General features: G+C 48.9%; 1 protein-coding gene and 1 long non-coding RNA gene across 7 annotated transcripts in view; one reads left to right on the forward strand and one right to left on the reverse strand.

Annotated features, from left to right (window-relative positions):
* The window catches only part of TP53INP2 (tumor protein p53 inducible nuclear protein 2), a 57,650-nt gene that overhangs the window by 10,235 nt on the left and 29,779 nt on the right, over positions 1 to 17,636 (forward strand). The window contains exon 1 of one of the 6 annotated variants that reach the window (XM_039499462.1): positions 7,394 to 7,585. The exons of 3 other annotated variants lie outside the window; for them this stretch is intronic. The gene's annotated coding sequence lies outside the window, so the exon portion shown is untranslated. Of the gene's footprint in view, positions 1 to 7,393; positions 7,586 to 17,636 lie in introns of those variants that run through there. 2 more of the 6 variants (XM_039499461.1, XM_039499466.1) reach the window with 2 other exon arrangements.
* On the reverse strand, positions 10,206 to 15,033 carry LOC120381275. Its single transcript, XR_005587991.1, has 3 exons — positions 14,907 to 15,033; positions 10,939 to 10,996; positions 10,206 to 10,398 (listed from the first exon to the last, which is right to left on the reverse strand). It is a non-coding gene; the product is annotated as an uncharacterized LOC120381275 (long non-coding RNA).

Here is a 17,636-nt window from a genome sequence, read left to right on the forward strand (position 1 = left end):
TTACTAGGACTCCTGGGGGCAGGGCTGATGAAAGGGGGACAACTGTCTAGGGCCCCAAGCTAAGCCACCCCCCAAAACATCTAAGTCTGTGTAAATAAAGTGCAGTGGGGGAAGTGGGCCCCAGCTTTCTCTCAATGGGCCTGCCTGGGGGCATATCCCATGAGTCTTTGCATTGCAGTAAGCTCAGCAGCTGAGTTCCTGGTGAATTGTCAGATAACTAGCCTGTTCGTCTGGGCCCAAGTGGAATTATGGGAAGGCTCTGGAGGACTATCAGAACTTGAGTGATTTAGTTTGTGTCCTCAATGCAAAGTGAAAGCTCCAGCTGGGGCAAAAGCACCACCAAATCTGTGTGCGAGGGTGGCATGTGGGGCAGGAGGAGGGCTCAGCAGCAACTCCCAGGTTTACTCTGCAGTGAAGACAAACCTTGTGTGTGTGTAGAAGTGGCCATACTAGTGCCCCATCTTCTCTCCTTGTCTTTATTTTGCTTTAGGTTCGGGTAGTTGTAACAAGCCAGATGGTTCTAGTCCTTCAGGCAAGGAGTGGAGACCTACTCACCAAGGGGGATTCCCTGACTCCATGTGGGAAAGGCACAAGTTGGAGGACTTAAGTGTTCAACTCTAGCTTGGAAAACCAGAGTTAGGTGCAGCACTCAGAACCTCCTCCACCAGGTGTGTAGCCAGGGTTTTTAAGGGCCCCTTTATAGACAAACTGAGGAAACAATGTGCAGCTCTCTTTAGCATCCGGTGGTTCAGAATAAAACACTTGGTGAGGGAGTGAGGCGGGGCACTGTCACTTTAAGACACACGTAGCACGTTACTGCTATCCCACCTTCCCAAAAGGGGGAACCAGTCGATAGCAATTTCTGAGGGTGTTGTTTAGTTGGTGTCAGAATGGGCAGGTTCCATATGAATAAGCCAAAGGCCTCCCTATTGCTATGAGCCTGGCCTGGTGACTGTCCTCACACAGCCCCTTTTTTCATGCTAGCAAGACCCCTGTCAAGCCAGTATACAATTAAACACCATGGGGGCCACTTCATCAGCGGGTGTAAGTCAGGAGAGCTCCACTGCGGTCAGTGGCACTACACTGATTTGCAGCAGCTGGAGATTTGGCCCAGAGTCTGTATTCCCATTAGTAAGAGCCCCTTGTGCCCTTACTGAAATCTGTCTTGCACTGGACACACCGACTGGTTTGTTGTTCCAGGATTGCCTACACAGGTTTGTTATTGTAAGGTTGCTCATGCCGAGCACTGGGCTACTGTTCATTATTAAACACTTGTCAAGACATCGGTCCGTGGCCTTTGATAACAGATAAGAAAAAGCAATTTTGGGGCCTACTAGACCCAATTGTAGCTGCCTGGCTGGTAAAGGAAATAGCTTCAGGAATATAGGGCCTTGGACAATAGCTAAAGCAGGGGTCCGAGAGCCAAGAATTTTAGTTTCAGGCACTGCCAAACTCACTGTGTAACTTTGGACATCCAACTTATCTGTGCCTCATTCCCCCCTTTACCACCTGAGAAATAGGGATACCACTTCCCTGCTTGGATGAAGGTTGAGCATCAGTTAAAGTCTAGACTCTAGAGTGTTTTATCTTAAAAATATATATAATTTCCATTATACACTCTGATGGCCTAGTTTATAACTCAGCCCTAAACTTCACACAGGCAAGAAACTTGCTATCTTGGGGGGCAAAGCTGTGAGCAAGGTGCAGACTTTAGAGCAACAAAAGAGAAGGTCTGTGCTTTGAAACACTCCTCCATTCTAGGATCGCAGCTAACTCCTGGGTTCTTTAAACCAGAATGCTTTGGGCTACTAGTCTGGTGTTTCCAGAGAGGCCATGTAGAGCTGTGTTGCTTCTTACAAAAACCAGGATAAGAGTGCCCCTTCACCATGGTATCCAAGTGCATTTCATTTTTTATTCCAGCAGTGGACTTGTTTTAGATGCATTTCACATCACAGCAAATTATAAGACAAGAGACTGCCTCCTACTTTAGGCCCTGATTCAGCGATGTACTTAAGCATATTCTTAAAGCTAAGCATGTGCTTAAGTCGATCCCTATTTAGCAAAACACTTCAGCCCACGTTTAAGTTCTGCTGAAGCCAATACTCATGCATCAGTGCTTTGCTGAAGTAGGACCCTTGTAAATTAACTGGAAGGGAACCACCAGACTCCTCCTCTTTACAGGATCCACCTGACTCTCCACTCCCCTCTTCCTCTTGCAGGGCCAGTTAGTTTTCAGTAGATTGCAGAATGGGCCAGACATTAAGTTTGTATGTTGTTCTGCAGCAAACATCAATTAAAAAAAACCCAAAACCCTATGGCTGCAATTCAGTATGGGACAACTGCCAAGGGAAGTCCACGTGTAGGCCTAAAATATTGTCAGTGACCTTATAACTTAGGCCACTTTCACAAGCAGTGTAATTTAAGGACACAGCAACGAGCTTGGCCCTGGTGTCCCTTGTTATCAACCAAATTCAACCCAGGTGTAACACCTCTGAAATGGAGTTGCACCAGGGATCAATTTGGACATACATATAAGTATGTACAAACACTATGTTGTTTAACAGTGAAGGCAGATCAAGATAAACAGCCAGCAACATAAGCAGAAAAGAACCTAAGCAACCAACAGTTACGTTCTGTTGTATAGTCAACAAAACACCTAACCTGTGGCAATTTATAGAATGCTTATGACCAGGTCCTCATCCTACTTATAACAACTGAGGATCTGGCCCATCTCTCTTAACCAAGCCTTTCAACATATTTGTTTTAGATCTCCTTCCCTCCTGATCTGTTTGGTGAATGAGAAGGAAAAATCTTAAGATTTAGAGAGCAATTTAATTGGACTAAGAGAGAGAGAGAGAGAGAGAGAGAGAGACACACACACAGAGACACAGACTCCCTCTCTCTCACACACACACACACCCACCCAATACTTGAGTTGCCAATCCTACAGGATTGTCCTGGAGTCTCCAGGAATGAAAGATCATCATGTGATGAAGCCTCCAGGAATACATCCAATCACATCAGGCCACAGATTGGGCTGTGTTGGTCCTAAACTTTCTGTACAACTTGCTCACATGACAGATGTCGTGCAAAGAGACACGATAGAGTTCCTGTGCTGTATTGCTAGAAGGCAGCACACAGTTCCATGGTCAAATTCAACTGACTTGTGCTCTTGGCAACATGTGCCTTTAGCAAATGTAGACACATTCATGAGCATTCAGATGACTTGCTGATGGAATCTAGTACCTGCCATGCTGTAAAGGGGAGCCACCTGCATTAAGATATTGTAACAAAACCATGGCAACTCAGGAATGATCACTTAGATCTTCCAATGCTGCTGTTGATGGGACCTCAGATCCTCCTGCTCCAAAAGCACAGCCCCCCCGGCGACTCTCTATTAGTGTAGGGCCTCTGACACACAGCTGATCTGTTCTGATTCCATCCATCAGAAATCATCAGGGCACATATACACTAGCCAGTTAAAGCAGTACACTTTAAAAAAAAAAGATTGCTGGATCTGCAGAGAAATTAGAGCAATTTATGGGTTTATTTATGAAGTGGGTTCACAGAAGCCAATATAAACTCCCAGAGGGCCCCTATATCATGGCAACAGTGGCTCTCATGCACTAGGAACCATTTAGCTTAGTGCAATTTGAAATGGATACAAGGGCTCAGATCTGCCAATATCTAAAGCTCTTTCTTCCATCAGAGAAAGTAGATCTGCCCAACAATCCCAACTCCGTTCCCCAGAGGAAAGTGAAAACCATTGTGCTTGGGGTGGGGAGGGGAAAATCCTTCCTGACCTCAGATTCAGTAGGGCAGATTCCCTGAGCTCACCACAGCCTCGCTTTGAGCTCTGCCCCACCTAGAGCCAGCACTCTTCCTTCACACCCGCTTTGAAAGTATCTAGCAGGCGTAGGACTCACACTCATAATTAACAGTCATTGCTGTAGGGCCCAGAGGCTGCTGGGATCAGGGCCTTACACACTGCACAGGCAGGTAACATGGCCCTGCCAGAAGATCAGACTAATTAAGTGCCTGCTGCCACAGACATGAGCGCGCACATCCTTACCTCAGCTCTTGGGAACAAAGTGATGTTTGCTCTGATTCAAATTCCTGTTGTAACTTTTGCCCTTCTTAGTAGCAGTATATTTATGTAGTTTGCCTGCAACGCTAGTGCCATCTAGGAGGGGGATGCTGATGAAACAAGCTGCACTTAAGTCTGCAGGGCAGACCAAGCCTTATGTCGGTATAACTACGTTCACCCCCCAAGGGACGCAGCTATTCTGACTGAACTCCTGACGTAGGCAGCAGTACGTCGCCAGGTGGGTGCCGCCCATTGACATAGTATCGCCACTCAGGGAGGTGGAGCACCTACACCGCTGGGAGAAGCATTAGACAGAGTCATCACCAAGTGCCGCTGCAATGTGTATGTGTAAACAAGCTCTAAGGCAGGGTTGGATTAAAGCAATCTGGCATCCTAGGCACCTCTCTGGCCACACCCCTGTTTTGGCTCCTACTCGCAAGCCACCTGATGGGTTGGTGGGCTGGGGTGGGCAGGTTGCCACATCATCTCCTCTGGGGGCACACTGTCTCCCTGGACCACCCAGGCTTCAGGGAGTTGGGATCTGTCCTGAAGGAGGGAGACTTTATGCCCCAGCCACCCAGAGGCCTGTGTGGTGTGAGAGGGCCCCGGCCAATACCAACCTAGCAGAGCCAGGATGGAGTGGTGACAACAAAGGGGAAAAAAACCCCAACACCACTCAATTCATTCTCTGCTGTGGCAGCATTGGTAGGCTGTCCTTAGAGCACCTCCTCTGGAATCAACACAGTGGAGGCACATAGGGTAGGACACACCTCAGAGCTTTTTTCCAGGCTTCCTGCAAAGTCAAGCAGGCAGCTCTGCATCAGCTATGCTCAGGTTGTTTTCAGGCTTGTCTTTGCCTCCATGAGGACTAGCTGGGAGTCAGACATTGCCTAACTCCATGGCACTCCACATGGCCTTGTGCCTCAACCCAGCTCTGCATGAAGGAGCTGGACAGGGAATAGTAAGTCTGAGAACAGTGATCTGCTAACTACAGACTTCCCTATGCCTGGTAGGCAAGATGCTTCCAGGCTGTGTCCTTGGTCCCCTCAGCCACCCTTCCACTCTGGCAGGGCCTCCTTTACTTTGCTGGCTGCTGTAGCCACTGCACGTGGAGAAGTTGAGAAGCCACTGCTCCTTTCCTTGAGTGTGTGGATGTGGAACCATGCTGAGGAGCGGCCAGGAGCCACCGAGGAAAGAGCCAAAGAAGGTGAAAGCATGAGGAGAGGTGGCTAGATGGGAAAGACTGAGGGAAAGAGAATGAGACATTTTCAGGGGAGGTCCTGGAGAAAGTGCAGGGAAAGAGGAAGTGCATCTAAGTTGGATGGAGGGAAAGAGACAGGAGTGAAAGAAAACCAAACACTAGCTACTGAAAATAGTGCAGGAAGAACACACTGTGGTAGGAGCAGAAGGAAAGAGTGGGGTGAAGGCTGGGAAAGCAGGTATAATGCAGGGCAGAGTAAGCTCAGTTTGAAACAAATTATTCAATAGACACTCAGCAATGTGACATTAGACCCAGGGCACGCAGAATTGCAGACAGCGTACGGTGCTATCTGCCTCTGGAGCGTAGCAGCTTGGACGAATGGCACATGTTACAAAAACAAGAGTCCAGGGAGCAGCTTACAAGCTTTATTTCCCCTCCCTCCTACACCTGCAACTTACTAAAATACCCTGGCTGGGCTGCTTGGACCTGCCTGTGCCCCATGGCCTCACTATGGGGCTGGCAGCTACAGGCCTGTCCCAAGAAGGGGAGAGACCCCTTGTTAAGTCTCTTTGGGGCCTGACCCTTTGCCCATTGACTTTGTGGGGCCAGTGAGAGGGCACCGGGGTGTAATCAGAGGCGGTGTTCTAGACACACTCCCCCACATGCCCACTGCAGAACTACTATGGGGAGACCCTGTAAGAACAGGCAAAGGGTGCTGGATTTCTCCACCACTCTGGCTGGAAGGAGCCAGTCTCATGAACAAGCTGGATTCATAGGTGTCCAGCGTCAGTCTAGTCCGCTTACAAGAGTGGAGGCCTCAAGCCAAAATGCAACCGGTTGGTCTTATTTCCAGCCTGAGCAGCTTGGCATGTTCCCTTTCCAGAGCTGGCACATAACCAGCCCTTAAGTCCACAGGAGCCCACCCTCCGTCCTCTGCATCAGGTCAGAATGGGTCAGTTCCTTGCCTCTCGTGGAAATGGCTTCCCCTTCTCTCCCAGTCTGTGGGAGAGCCCTGTTTAGCTGCATCCCACTCTGCTTGGGAAGTGGAAAGCCAAGGCCTCCATATAGCATGAACCACAGATCTTATTCCAACCCTTCCTATACCCTTCCGAGGAGCTCTGGGCTCCAGACAGGTGCCAATTGCCTTGCCCATGTTTGCTGCTTGCAGCTCAGTCCACACCGTGGCATAAACACAGCTCTTCCCTCCATCACCTTTTCCAAGGTCACTAAGTGATGGTGTCAAGAGGGAGTTGCTGACTGGACTAGGGGCTTAAAATCTTTCACTGCCCTTAATAAGGGCTCAGCTGAGCTTGTTGCAAGCAGTTGTCAAAGGCTGGGATTGAGCAGGTTTTAAAGAGACTCAGGCACAGGGAAGAGTCATTTCACTCACCAACATTCTTTCCTCCTAGGCCCCTCATTGCTGTTCTGAGCCATCAACAACTCAGTCACTTCTGATCCAGAACAATGCTCTGCAGCTCTCTGGTGACATCCAGCTTCAGACATGGGGGGCTGGGGAGGATTCACCCCAGGGCAGTGGGCCCATACAAGCAACTGCTTACCCCCTGCCCCATGTTAAGGCCTGCTCTGGGGCAGGTTTCACCCTTGAGAGGGAGGTCACTTCTCCCCCCGCTTTACAGATGGTGATATGTGGGGGGGGGGGGGGAGAATGCCAATATTTTCAGAAGTGGCTATTGATTTGGGGCACCTGAGTGCTCAGCCTGTGCCCCCTTGGAGGTGGTTTGCAGAGCTACGGAGCACCCATAACTCCCCTTGAAGTCAGTGGGAGCTAAAGGTGCTGAGAACCTCTGCAAATCAGGCCCAAAGTGTGTCTTAACACTCAACAGCTGAGCCGCTCCCCCAGAATCTCACCCCCTTGGGAGGACTCAGCACTAAGTGACTGCACAGAACCCAGGCTGCACAGAACCCAGCTCTGCTGACTCATGGACCAATGTGTTAACTGCTGAACCATTCATCGTCTGCTCTCCCTGGAGGCCCTGCCCAGTTCACCTACTGATACCATGGGCCTCTGTATGTTGTTGTTATGATTGCTTCCCTCACAATGCTGCACTCTCTGGGCATCCATTATGACCCCTCACGTTCATATAAAGCACCAGCAGACACTGGCCTGAAGGATTTAAGAGCCAGGAGATGGCTCACTGTATGAGAAAGTGGTTCTCTTAGGGCTGAATCTTGCCATTGTGCCATGGAAACCCTACAAAGGCAGCAAGAGTTTGTGGGATCAGCCACCAGTGATGGGGAAAGCCAGGAAAACACCCCTTCAGGGACATCTGGGTCAAGTATTAATCTATTTCTGAACGGTTGCCAGAGTGAGATTGTGGTTCTTCCATTGGCCTGGGAATGAGAGCTGGGTTCTCTAGTGCTAAGTCCCTGTACGAAGCTGGGTTGGCACTTTCTGTCTAGACCTCACAATCCCCTTTTATAGGCTTGATAGATGCACACTTCTGAAGGGCTGCACGGTCTGTGTGTGAAGAGTAAACTCGTAGAGTGCTAATACTGGGGCTGATCCTGCAGCATGAGCTCATGGGAGTAATCCTGTAAATGTCAGTGGGCCTATTCTGGCTAGAGCTCCATGCGAGGAACGGTCTATGGATTCTCCTCCTCTCAGTTGTGGAAGGACTCCACAATTTAAATGAGACGCTGTAATGGTTTGTAAGGTGCAGAGAGGGCTGCTACAGGAACTCTAACAGGGACAGCTTGAGTGCATGTGTATGGAGATCAGGAACTAAGGTAGAATAAGGCAGGTGATGGTTGGAGGTACCAGCAGCTCTGTAGAGGAGAGCAAATGGCCCTCTTCTTATAGGGAGAATGGCATTGTTACCAGAGTGATGTGACCCTCCCTCTTCCCTAGCTCTACAACCCCCACTTATCAAATTCTGTAAGACTGCACGCCCCACTTTTTTCTAATCGAAAGCTGACTTTTACCCATCTCTCGTGTCCTCGCCACGTCTCCAGCATAGCAGTTCCCATCAAGGTGTTTACACGCCAGATTGATTAGCTTTGATGCTGCCAGTTACATGGTGTTCTCCGGCCTTTCATAAACAACGGAGCAAGTCATTCAAGTGCTCCGTTGTGCTAGTTAACTAGACTGTGCTTAAGCAGTGCCCCTATCTTGAGACCAGACCTGAAGGGCACTCATAGCCAGTGAATGGAAAGCTTCCTAAATGCTTTTTTAAAATAGTTCAATGCAAAAAAAAGTTCAGCTTTACTGCAGCACCGGGGATCAAGTGCTCCATGGTCAGCAGTTCAGGTGGTTCACATGACTACATCGTGCCTCTGCAGTGTTTTCTTTTCCACTGCATTAAGTGTGAGCTGTGAGGTGTCTATCATGTTATTAAACAGAATGAGGTTTAAAGCCCTAAATTTACAGAAGGCTGAACGGCATCATTTGTGTTGACACAAAACATGCTCCACCAGCGAAGTGTCAGGTGGCTTTATACCCTCAATGAGTTCATAGACAAAAGGCCACAAACAAGGATGCCAGACCTTAGCCTTCCCAAGGAATGTAGCCCAGAGCCTATGGCAGGGGTCAGGGCAGAGTTAAGGGCCAATCTATACTCTAAAGTAGAACCATGTCATAACCAGAGAAACCATATTGTAACTGGCTCCCCCAGAGCAATTACATCTGCACTGGAGATTGGTACTACCAGGGCACAGCAGGCCTTTGCAGCAGATAAGAGGAAGCAGAGTGCAGTGGGCTAAATCCTGGCCCATGGCTCCATCCCCATTGGGCACACAGGCGGGATGGAAAGTGGCCCTAATCGGACAGCTGGGCCTTCATAAGAACAACCACACTGGGTCAGACCAAAGGTCCATCTAGCCCAGTATCCTGTCTTCTGACAGTGGCCAATGCCAGGTGCCCTAGAGGGAATGAACAGAACAGGCAATCATCAAATGATCCATGCCCTGTGGCCCATTCCCAGCTTCTGGCAAACAGAGGCTAGGGACACCATCCCTGCCCATCCTGGCTCTCCATTGATGGACCTATCTGCCACGAACTTATCTAGATCTTTTTTGAACCCTGTTATAGTCTTGGCCTTCACAACATCCTCTGGCAAGGAGTTCCACAGATTGACTGTGCCTTGTGTGGAAAAAAAATACTTCCTTTTTGTTGTTTTAAACCTACTGCCTATTAATTTCATTTGGTGACCCCTAGTTCTTGCATTATGAGAAGGAGTAAATAACACTTCCTTATTTACTTTCTCCTCCGTCATGATTTTATAGACCTCTATCATATTCCCCCTTAGTCATCTCTTTTCCAAGCTGAAAAGTCCCAGTTTTATTAATCTCCCCTCATACAGCAGCCATTCCATATCCCTAATCATTTTGTTGCCCTTTTCTGGACCTTTTCCAATTTCAATACATCTTTTTTTAGATGTACGCCCACATCTTGAATACTGCGTGCATATGTGGTTGCCCCCATGGATTTATATAGAGGCAATATGATATTTTCAGTCTTATTATCTATCCCTTTCTTAATGATTCCCAACATTGTTTGCTTTTTTGACTGCCACTGCACATTGTGGATAGTTCTCTGAAAACATCCACTCAATGACTCCAAGATCTCTTTCCTGAGTGGTAACAGCCAATTTAGAACCCATCATTTCATATGTATAGTTGGGATTATGTTTTCCCATGTGCATTACTTTGCATTTATTAATATTGAATTTCATCTGCTATTTTGTTGCCCAGTCACCCAGTTTTGAGAGATCCTTTTGTAGCTCTTCGCAGTCTGCCTGGAACTTAACTATCTTGAATAGTTTTGTATCATCTGCATCCCTTCCCTTGACCTATGGGAGTCCCTGGTGGTATAAAGCTGATGCAGCCACCCATTCCTGAACCCAAGTGTAGATTAGTGTGCTGGGTGGCCAGAGAATCTTGCACTCCAGCAATTCCCCAGTCAGCACTGTCGTCCCCAGGGGACTATCCCCGCTTGCATAATTTAGAGCAGCCTTTAGGCTGTGTTAAGTTTTCCTGGAGATTGAACAAGGTCTCAGCCAGGCCCAGGATCTGCCCCACTTCATTTCAAGGCTTGAAGCAGATCAGTCTCAGAACACCCTTCCTGCATCTTGCTAAGTGGACTGATCACTTCCTGCAGAATACAAGTGAAAAAACAGATGACCCTTATTGAAACATCTCTTAGCTCAGTAGCATCCAATTACAGTGCCTAAGGTCCAGGAGTATGGATTCCTGGAATGAGCTGGATTCTGGGCACTTAACCATATTCAGCTATACCCATGGTCAATGGGTGACTTTCCCAGCAAAGAAAAGGCTACTGAGCGCAGCTATGGGGAGGCCTGCAAGAGCTTCAGAGAATAGCTCATATGCCAGACCCATTACACAGGTGCTTGGGCGAAGCAGCCACATGGAGCACTATGGTACATGATTGGAGTAAGTTCTATTAAAGGATCCCTAACAGGGAGATCACTGGTCAGGTAGTCTGCTGTACCCTATGGTACTTGATTTACTGTACCTGGGAGAGGTGTACACACATGGTTCTATACCTGGGACTCAGCCTGAGGTTCTGTGGCCGTGGCATTTGCCAGAGAGCTGTGCTTCAGGATCTCAGCTTTGTTATACTCCTAGCCCTCATAGGAGAGAGGAAAGCCTTGAAAGCATGAACTTAGCGTACCTGATGCAGTATTATCTTTCTGAGCCTGCAGCCAGCCAGCCAGATTCACCACAATGGCCTAGAAGTCAGTGTAAAAAAAAAAATCCACAACATTAAAATATAATAATAATAAAAATCTAGAGAGATGGGGCTATTCTAAAACAAATTGCATTTAGTAACACAAGAGGTCCTGCCTTATTCGTTTCCATGCTTAGTTAAGCCTCTGTTTGTAAGCATTTAGATGAAGTGCTGCAGAGTTTCCAGCCTGCTGCACCAGGGCATTGCAGAACCCTGGGATCTGGGTGCATATAGCTCATCTCAGACTACCCAGGGCCTTACTGCATGCTCGGTGGTTTCAAGTGTGCCAACAACCCAGCTCTAAGAAAGCACTGCACCCTGCAATAGCTTAGTCCAGGTCAGTACCATTAAAAAAAAGCCATAAATGTACAAATATAACAAGCCATGGCCACAGATACGCCTTTGTTGGTGAGCCTTAAATACAGAACCTTAGCACCACATGCTCCAGCCCCTACCACTTGAGCTAGAAAGCCAGCTTGTAGGAGAGTCCCTGTTCACTGAACTTCATTATGGACCTGATCCAGAGCCCACGAAGGTCAGTGGAAGTCTCTCAATGGTCTTTGGGTCAGGCTGCTTAAGAGGAGAGGCAATGCAGCTGTAGTGAAGGTTGCTCAGGTGAAGTGACAGCTCACCTGGGGTTTAATGATCCAGGAGAGCTCGCAAGTGAGGAATGAGAAAAGTGCTGAGCTGCTGCTGTTACTCGGGCTGCATGTGCTCAGGAAGAGGCTCTGAGGAGCTCCTTCGCAGGCAGGGCAGGCTGCAGGTAACAAGCTCTGGGGCCAGACACTAGCAAGGGACAGGGACATGGTCAGGCCAGCGTGTTACACAAAGCTGTTGTGGTAGCTGGTTTGTGTAACCAGCCAGCCCCCGTCTGTCCCCCAGACCTCAGTGTTAGCAGCTTTCAGGTCACTCTGCCTCAGAAGGGATAAGGGCCAGTGCTTCTATGTTTCTATGATTCTATGATAGAAGATGACAGAACAAGGAGTAATGGTCTCAAGTTGCAGAGGGGGAGGTTTAGGTTGGACATTAGGAAAAACTTTTTCACTAGCAGGGTGGTGAGGAACTGGAATGCGTTACCTAGGGAGGTGGTGGAATCTCCTTCCTTAGAGGTCTTTAAGGTCAGGCTTGACAAAGCCCTGGCTGGGATGATTTAGTTGGGTTTGGTCCTGCTTTGAGCAGGGGGTTGGACTAGATGACCTCCTGAGGTCCCTTCCAACCCTGAGATTCTATGATTCTATATGATTCACCTTCACCTGCTTCCAGTCCCCACTTCCCTTCAGGTCCACCATCTCCCTTGGCAGAATGGGTGGGTTGGTGCACTTGGATCTCTGGTTACTTCATAAGCTCCCCTTCTCAGGGGGCGGGGCGGGGAGAACAGAGTCCACACAAGGCATAGATACAAGTTCTGTCACGGCCTCCGTGGTCTGTCTAGCCCTCTTCACATCCAAATAACCATTGCCTGAGTGCCACTGGTTTAGTCCTTGGCCCCTCAATGCAAGGACTCCCCATGCCTCAGGGCTGGGCCACCATTCCTGCTTCAGGGCTCAAGAGTCCTTCTAGCCTTCTCCCATGCCTGAACAGCCCCTCAGCCCTGGATGAGATGCTCCAACAAGTCACTCTTCAGGCAGGGGTCCCTCACAGCCAGTCCCTAGGCCTGTAGTCAGTCCACCACCCTTGGCCAGCATTGTCTACTCACCCCTCCAGGAGGCACAACTGAAGGTGCAGGAGAGTCTGGTCCCCCCTCTACCCCAGGCTCCATCTCTAAGGCCCTAAATAAGGGAACAACCATCTACTTCAAGGTCTTCCATCCCCATCACTGTCCCCTCAGGCCTGCTTCCCACACTGCTCAGGTGGGGCCTCTTTAGCCTTTACTTCAGGCCTTCTTCCCACCACACTTCTCTAAATCTGCCCCAGACCCTTTCTGGCTAAGCCCCCCTCATGATCTGCTCTCAGGTCTCTCCCCATTGGGAGGGGAGGGGGAAGGAGAGAGATAGACCAGGCAGCATCTTTAATAGCAAGAACTGCATCCGGCTCAATCATCAGACCCAGCCACATGACCCAACTCCTATGTGAGATTCAGTTAAAACCAGACACAAGAAGCCCAACTCCCTTTGAGGGGCAACTCACCCTATGACAGCCACCCTCTCAAACTAGAATCCTCACTTGCACAAACATATGCATGCAAAGCAGGGAACTGCATGCAGTACTGTGTCTTGTGCATGCAAATTCAATTTCCCCAAATCTAGCCCTTGATGTGGTTTTAATCCCTGTTTTTTTTGTCTCATCTGAATATATTTTTCCATTAATAGGTCACACCACCATTCTGTAGGTCTTCAAGATCTTTATAGACAATAATGAAGTTCAACCCCGCCCCCCCCAGTCCCGCTCCAAGTTAGAGAATTAGTTTCTCCCATCAGTAAAATTGGGATGGTAACAAACCATAACATGGTGAAACGCCCTGCCCAGAGCTAGAGACAGGAACTCAACAATGATTTTCTGGCTCAGAACACTATGTTCTAATCACGAGACAACGCTTCCTCCCAAATCTAGAAAGAGACAGACACTCAAGTATTCAGCACTGGAGTGTAACTCTGTTTATTTGACCTTTCGGACAAATATTTTATTTGACCTTCTCTCCCCGTTAATGTAATGGAGTGGTCAGAGGTTGTTCTGAAGGAGCCAATGCTGGGCGGTGCCCCCAGGAGATGCAGCCATGGGGAAGAGGTGAGGGAATGGTGGCATTAAGTCATCTTTGCACCTTCTTAACTCTGTGGTGTTCAAAGGATTCAAATGACCCCTGATATAGACGAGAGCCGCCCCAGCTGTTTAACTTACTACTGTCCTTGGAATGCACTGCAGTCTATAGGCAGCTCAGAGTCCCTGGAGCATTACGGGCCTGGCCGAGTCCCTTTACTCAGCTGTTCTCTCACCTTCTCTTGTCTTTCCTTTCAGTTTGTCTCCTCGTAACCATCCGATGCAAAATACCCAACAGCCAGGATAGAACCTGTGGCACTATCAGGACATTCACAAACCATCACTCAGTTCTCTCTGCTTGTGCATTTGACCCTCTCCTACCCGCTTCGTCGTTTATTTAAATGATAAGCTGCTTGGGGCAGGGACAGGACTACTACAATGTCCTAGTACAATGGGGCATTGACCATGGCTGGTCTCGAGGCACTACCATAATAGACAATATCCCAGGGCTTGGAACAGGGGCATAATGGGGCTGCTTATGGCAGGCCAGTGCTGGGGGAGTTCTTGCCCAGCCACCTGGGACACATTAACTGGCCCTTTAAACTGCCAGAGGAGCCCGATCTCTTCTCAGTTGTTTATAGCATAGCCAAGTCTCTGCTCTACACTTTATTGATTTGGGAAGAACATGTATCACAAGGTTTGTATTACACACCAAAGTCATCACAGAACTGGACCATAACATCATTGTAGCAAACTAGCCCCTGTGCTTTTTGTTGGGTTATTTTCTTCTTACTGTACAGAATTCTAGTTACATACACAAAACCACATTACAAGAGCATTATTAAAATTGCATAGCCAAGATTGCAGTAACTAGGAAATGCCAGGCATTGCCTATGCATTTCCTGTCACCCAGTCACCCTTCATAGCCTGGGAAGGTGCTGCAAGTCCCCTGCCTTAGTTTCCCTTCACTCAGACCTCCTCAAATACTCCACACAGGCCAGAGGTATCAAAGAAAGAGAAAAAAGTAAAAGTGTTTCCCTCCTGGGATCCTTTCCCAGTCAAGGGAGCCTACAGCCCTCCACCAGGGACTGTGCTCTGCTTCTGGTCAGCTTCTTCCAGCTGACCTCTCTATCTTCCTCTAATCCAGCTCTCCCTGGCCCTACACAAGTAGCAAAGACTCACAAACACAAAATAAGCTCAAAATGAAGAGTCCTCACCCAGTATCTAGCTAGGCAGAGCCTCTTCTTCCCAAGGGTCTGTGTTCCTGCTCACAAGCAGCAACTCCTCATCATCCACAGAAACCTTCTTACTCTCTATAGCCATCTGCTAGCCCAGGCCTCTTCCTTATCCACCAGAGGCCTGATCAGGTGTGGTGACCCACAGGTCACATGACTTGGTTAATTTTCTCCACCTGGGAAGGAGAGTTGGCAGAGTTACAGGTGGGGATGAGACCCATTGCCTTTTAAAGGGCCAGCCATCCTGACTTCTGAGTACTTGACTTTGCAGCCTTAATAATATTCTTTTAACTACTTTGTATGTGAGTCCGTGTATGTCATTTCCTAGGTGTTTAAAAAAGCAAACTGAAAAATCAGAAAGTCCACCTTGTGGCATCACATTGGCACCCAGATGGGTCATCAGCCACATTGGAACCTTTAGATTCACCACACAGATCTCTGCCACTTGAGCAAATGATAGCAGTAGTAGGTTGTTATCCTTCATATGGACTAGCACTAGAGGGGGGATAGGACACTTTGCCAGGGGCTTTCACAGATATTTGCTGTCAGCAGAGGAAGGAGTGAGACTCAGTTCTTGGGTTCCAGCCCAGGCTCTGGAGGGGAGTGTGCTCTAGTGGGCACAGAACACTTCTGTCTGTTTGTACCCTCCCTGAAGCTTGAGCCCTTCTGCCCTATCCCCTCCTACCAGTCCCTGTCTTGTGTCTTCTCACCCTAGGCTCCTTGTCCCACTCTCTTTTCCAGTCCCAGTCTCCACGCCTCAGATTTTTCATCTCAGTCCTGGTCTTGTCCAGCATGTTCTAGTCCCACCCCTCTGGACTCTCCCTCCCAGTCCCTGCCCCCAAGCCCAGGCTCTTTGCCCAACCATTCTCATTCCCACCTACCTCCCTGGCATCTTGCCCCCAGTTCCTTCCTTCTTGGTTCCTTGTCCAATCTAGCTCTTTCCCTCCTCAGGCCTCCAGTTTCTCTCCCCGCACCTCATGTTCTCCACCTCCACTGGGTCCTGGTCCCAGTCTCCTCCCCAGGCTCATCATCCAATCTCAGTGTGCCTCCTCCCAGCCTCTTTGCCCAGCCACTTCCATTTCTCCCCCTGTGTCCCAGCTCATCAGCAGATCTGTCTCATCTCCTTCCTCCACCCCACAGGCTCCTCAGTCCTAGTCTCCTTGCCAGGCAGTCTGACTCCTTCCTCTGGATCCTTATCCAGGCTCAGTCTCCACCCCCACCTCAAGCTCCTCTCTCTTTGATCTCCCCAGCTCCCAGTCCTGGTCTCCTTGCCCAGCCTTCTCGTCTGACTCCCAGTTCTAGTCTCCCTCCCACCCCAGCTTCTCTCTCAGCCCTGCCAGCCTGTATTCAGTCTCCCCCTTCCCCCAGCTCCTTGGCCCATCAACCCCTCTCCCCCTGGTTGTTGAACGAGGCAGCTTTCTCTTCCACACTGTTCCTTCCTGCCTGAGGTACGAATGCAAATGCAATGGAGATGGACCAGCACGCGTGTGCTTTTGATTCTGCAAAACCCCTTCGGTTCATTTTCTTTCCAAACCCAGGGTGGCTTGGATGTGGGTCCAATTTATACAAGCCTGCAAAATCTGGGCAAGAGGGTAGTCAGATAAGTGGCTATGTCATCTCTTCTGCACTCCAGCAGGGAAAGGGCTGCTTTGAGGGCATGGAGTAATGAAGCACTTCTCCTGCAATCTCTCATTACTCATTGTTCCCAGAGTAGCTAAATATTAAATGAAAACCCACCCTATCCAACCACTGGGCCCTTAGCACAGCCATTGGTAGAGGTGGTTAGCTCCTGGGCGGCAGCCTTGCCCAGCGGAGAGAGCAATGGACTGGGAATTGGGACGTCTGGTCTCACTTTTGTCACTTAGCTGCTCTGTGCCTCAGTTTTCCCCAGCTGTGAAATGGTGATAATGCTACACCGCTTTGCAAAGTGCTTTGAGGTCTATGTTTCTATTAGAGCTGGAGAGAACTAGTGGCCTGACTCAACACATTTCAGTGAAAAATAGGGAGAACATGGCTATTTGTAATTGTTATTTATTATTCTCTTGTGTGAAGCTACTTCTCTGTCTGCAAAAGAGACATTCAGCCAGTTTAACTATCCTGCTCGCTGAGACTTACAGGCCAGGAGTTGCCTGTCAGCAGATGCCTGTTCCGGGTGTATATATTTAGTGTCTCATCTGTTTCCTCTTGATAAGGGCTGAATTTTGTTGATCAAACCCTAAGACCTAAATTCTAATCAGCTTCCCGATAGGATCATGCCATTACACTCTTTCGATTCCCTTTCCAGCTTTTCATCTGCTGCCCCAGATTCTGCTGTGTAAATCTGGAGTAACTCCATTGAAATCAACAGGCTCCAGCTTTATGCCAGGGGGATGGAGATCAGAACGTGGCTCAGGGTCTAATTTCCACCACTGTAATTAAGATTTATTGGACCCCCTCCCTCCAACACCTCCAACTCTCACCCAGGTGGGAAGACACAAGGAGGCCCGTGACTCAAGGGGTGATTATCCACCCCGATAGCTGTGAACCAAACCTTAATCCTTGTTTAGTTAGCTCACCGTGGCAGGGCTGCCCAGAGGATTCAGGGGGCCTGGGGCAAAGCAATTTTGGGGGCCCCTTCCATAAAAAAAAGTTGCAAAACTATAGACTATTATATTCTCATGGGGGTCTGGGGCAAATTGCCCCATTTGCCCCCCCTCTCTGGGTGGCCCTGCA

The sequence above is a fragment of the Mauremys reevesii genome, linkage group 13 (genome assembly GCF_016161935.1).
Source record: "Mauremys reevesii isolate NIE-2019 linkage group 13, ASM1616193v1, whole genome shotgun sequence".
Classification (NCBI taxonomy): domain Eukaryota; kingdom Metazoa; phylum Chordata; order Testudines; family Geoemydidae; genus Mauremys; species Mauremys reevesii.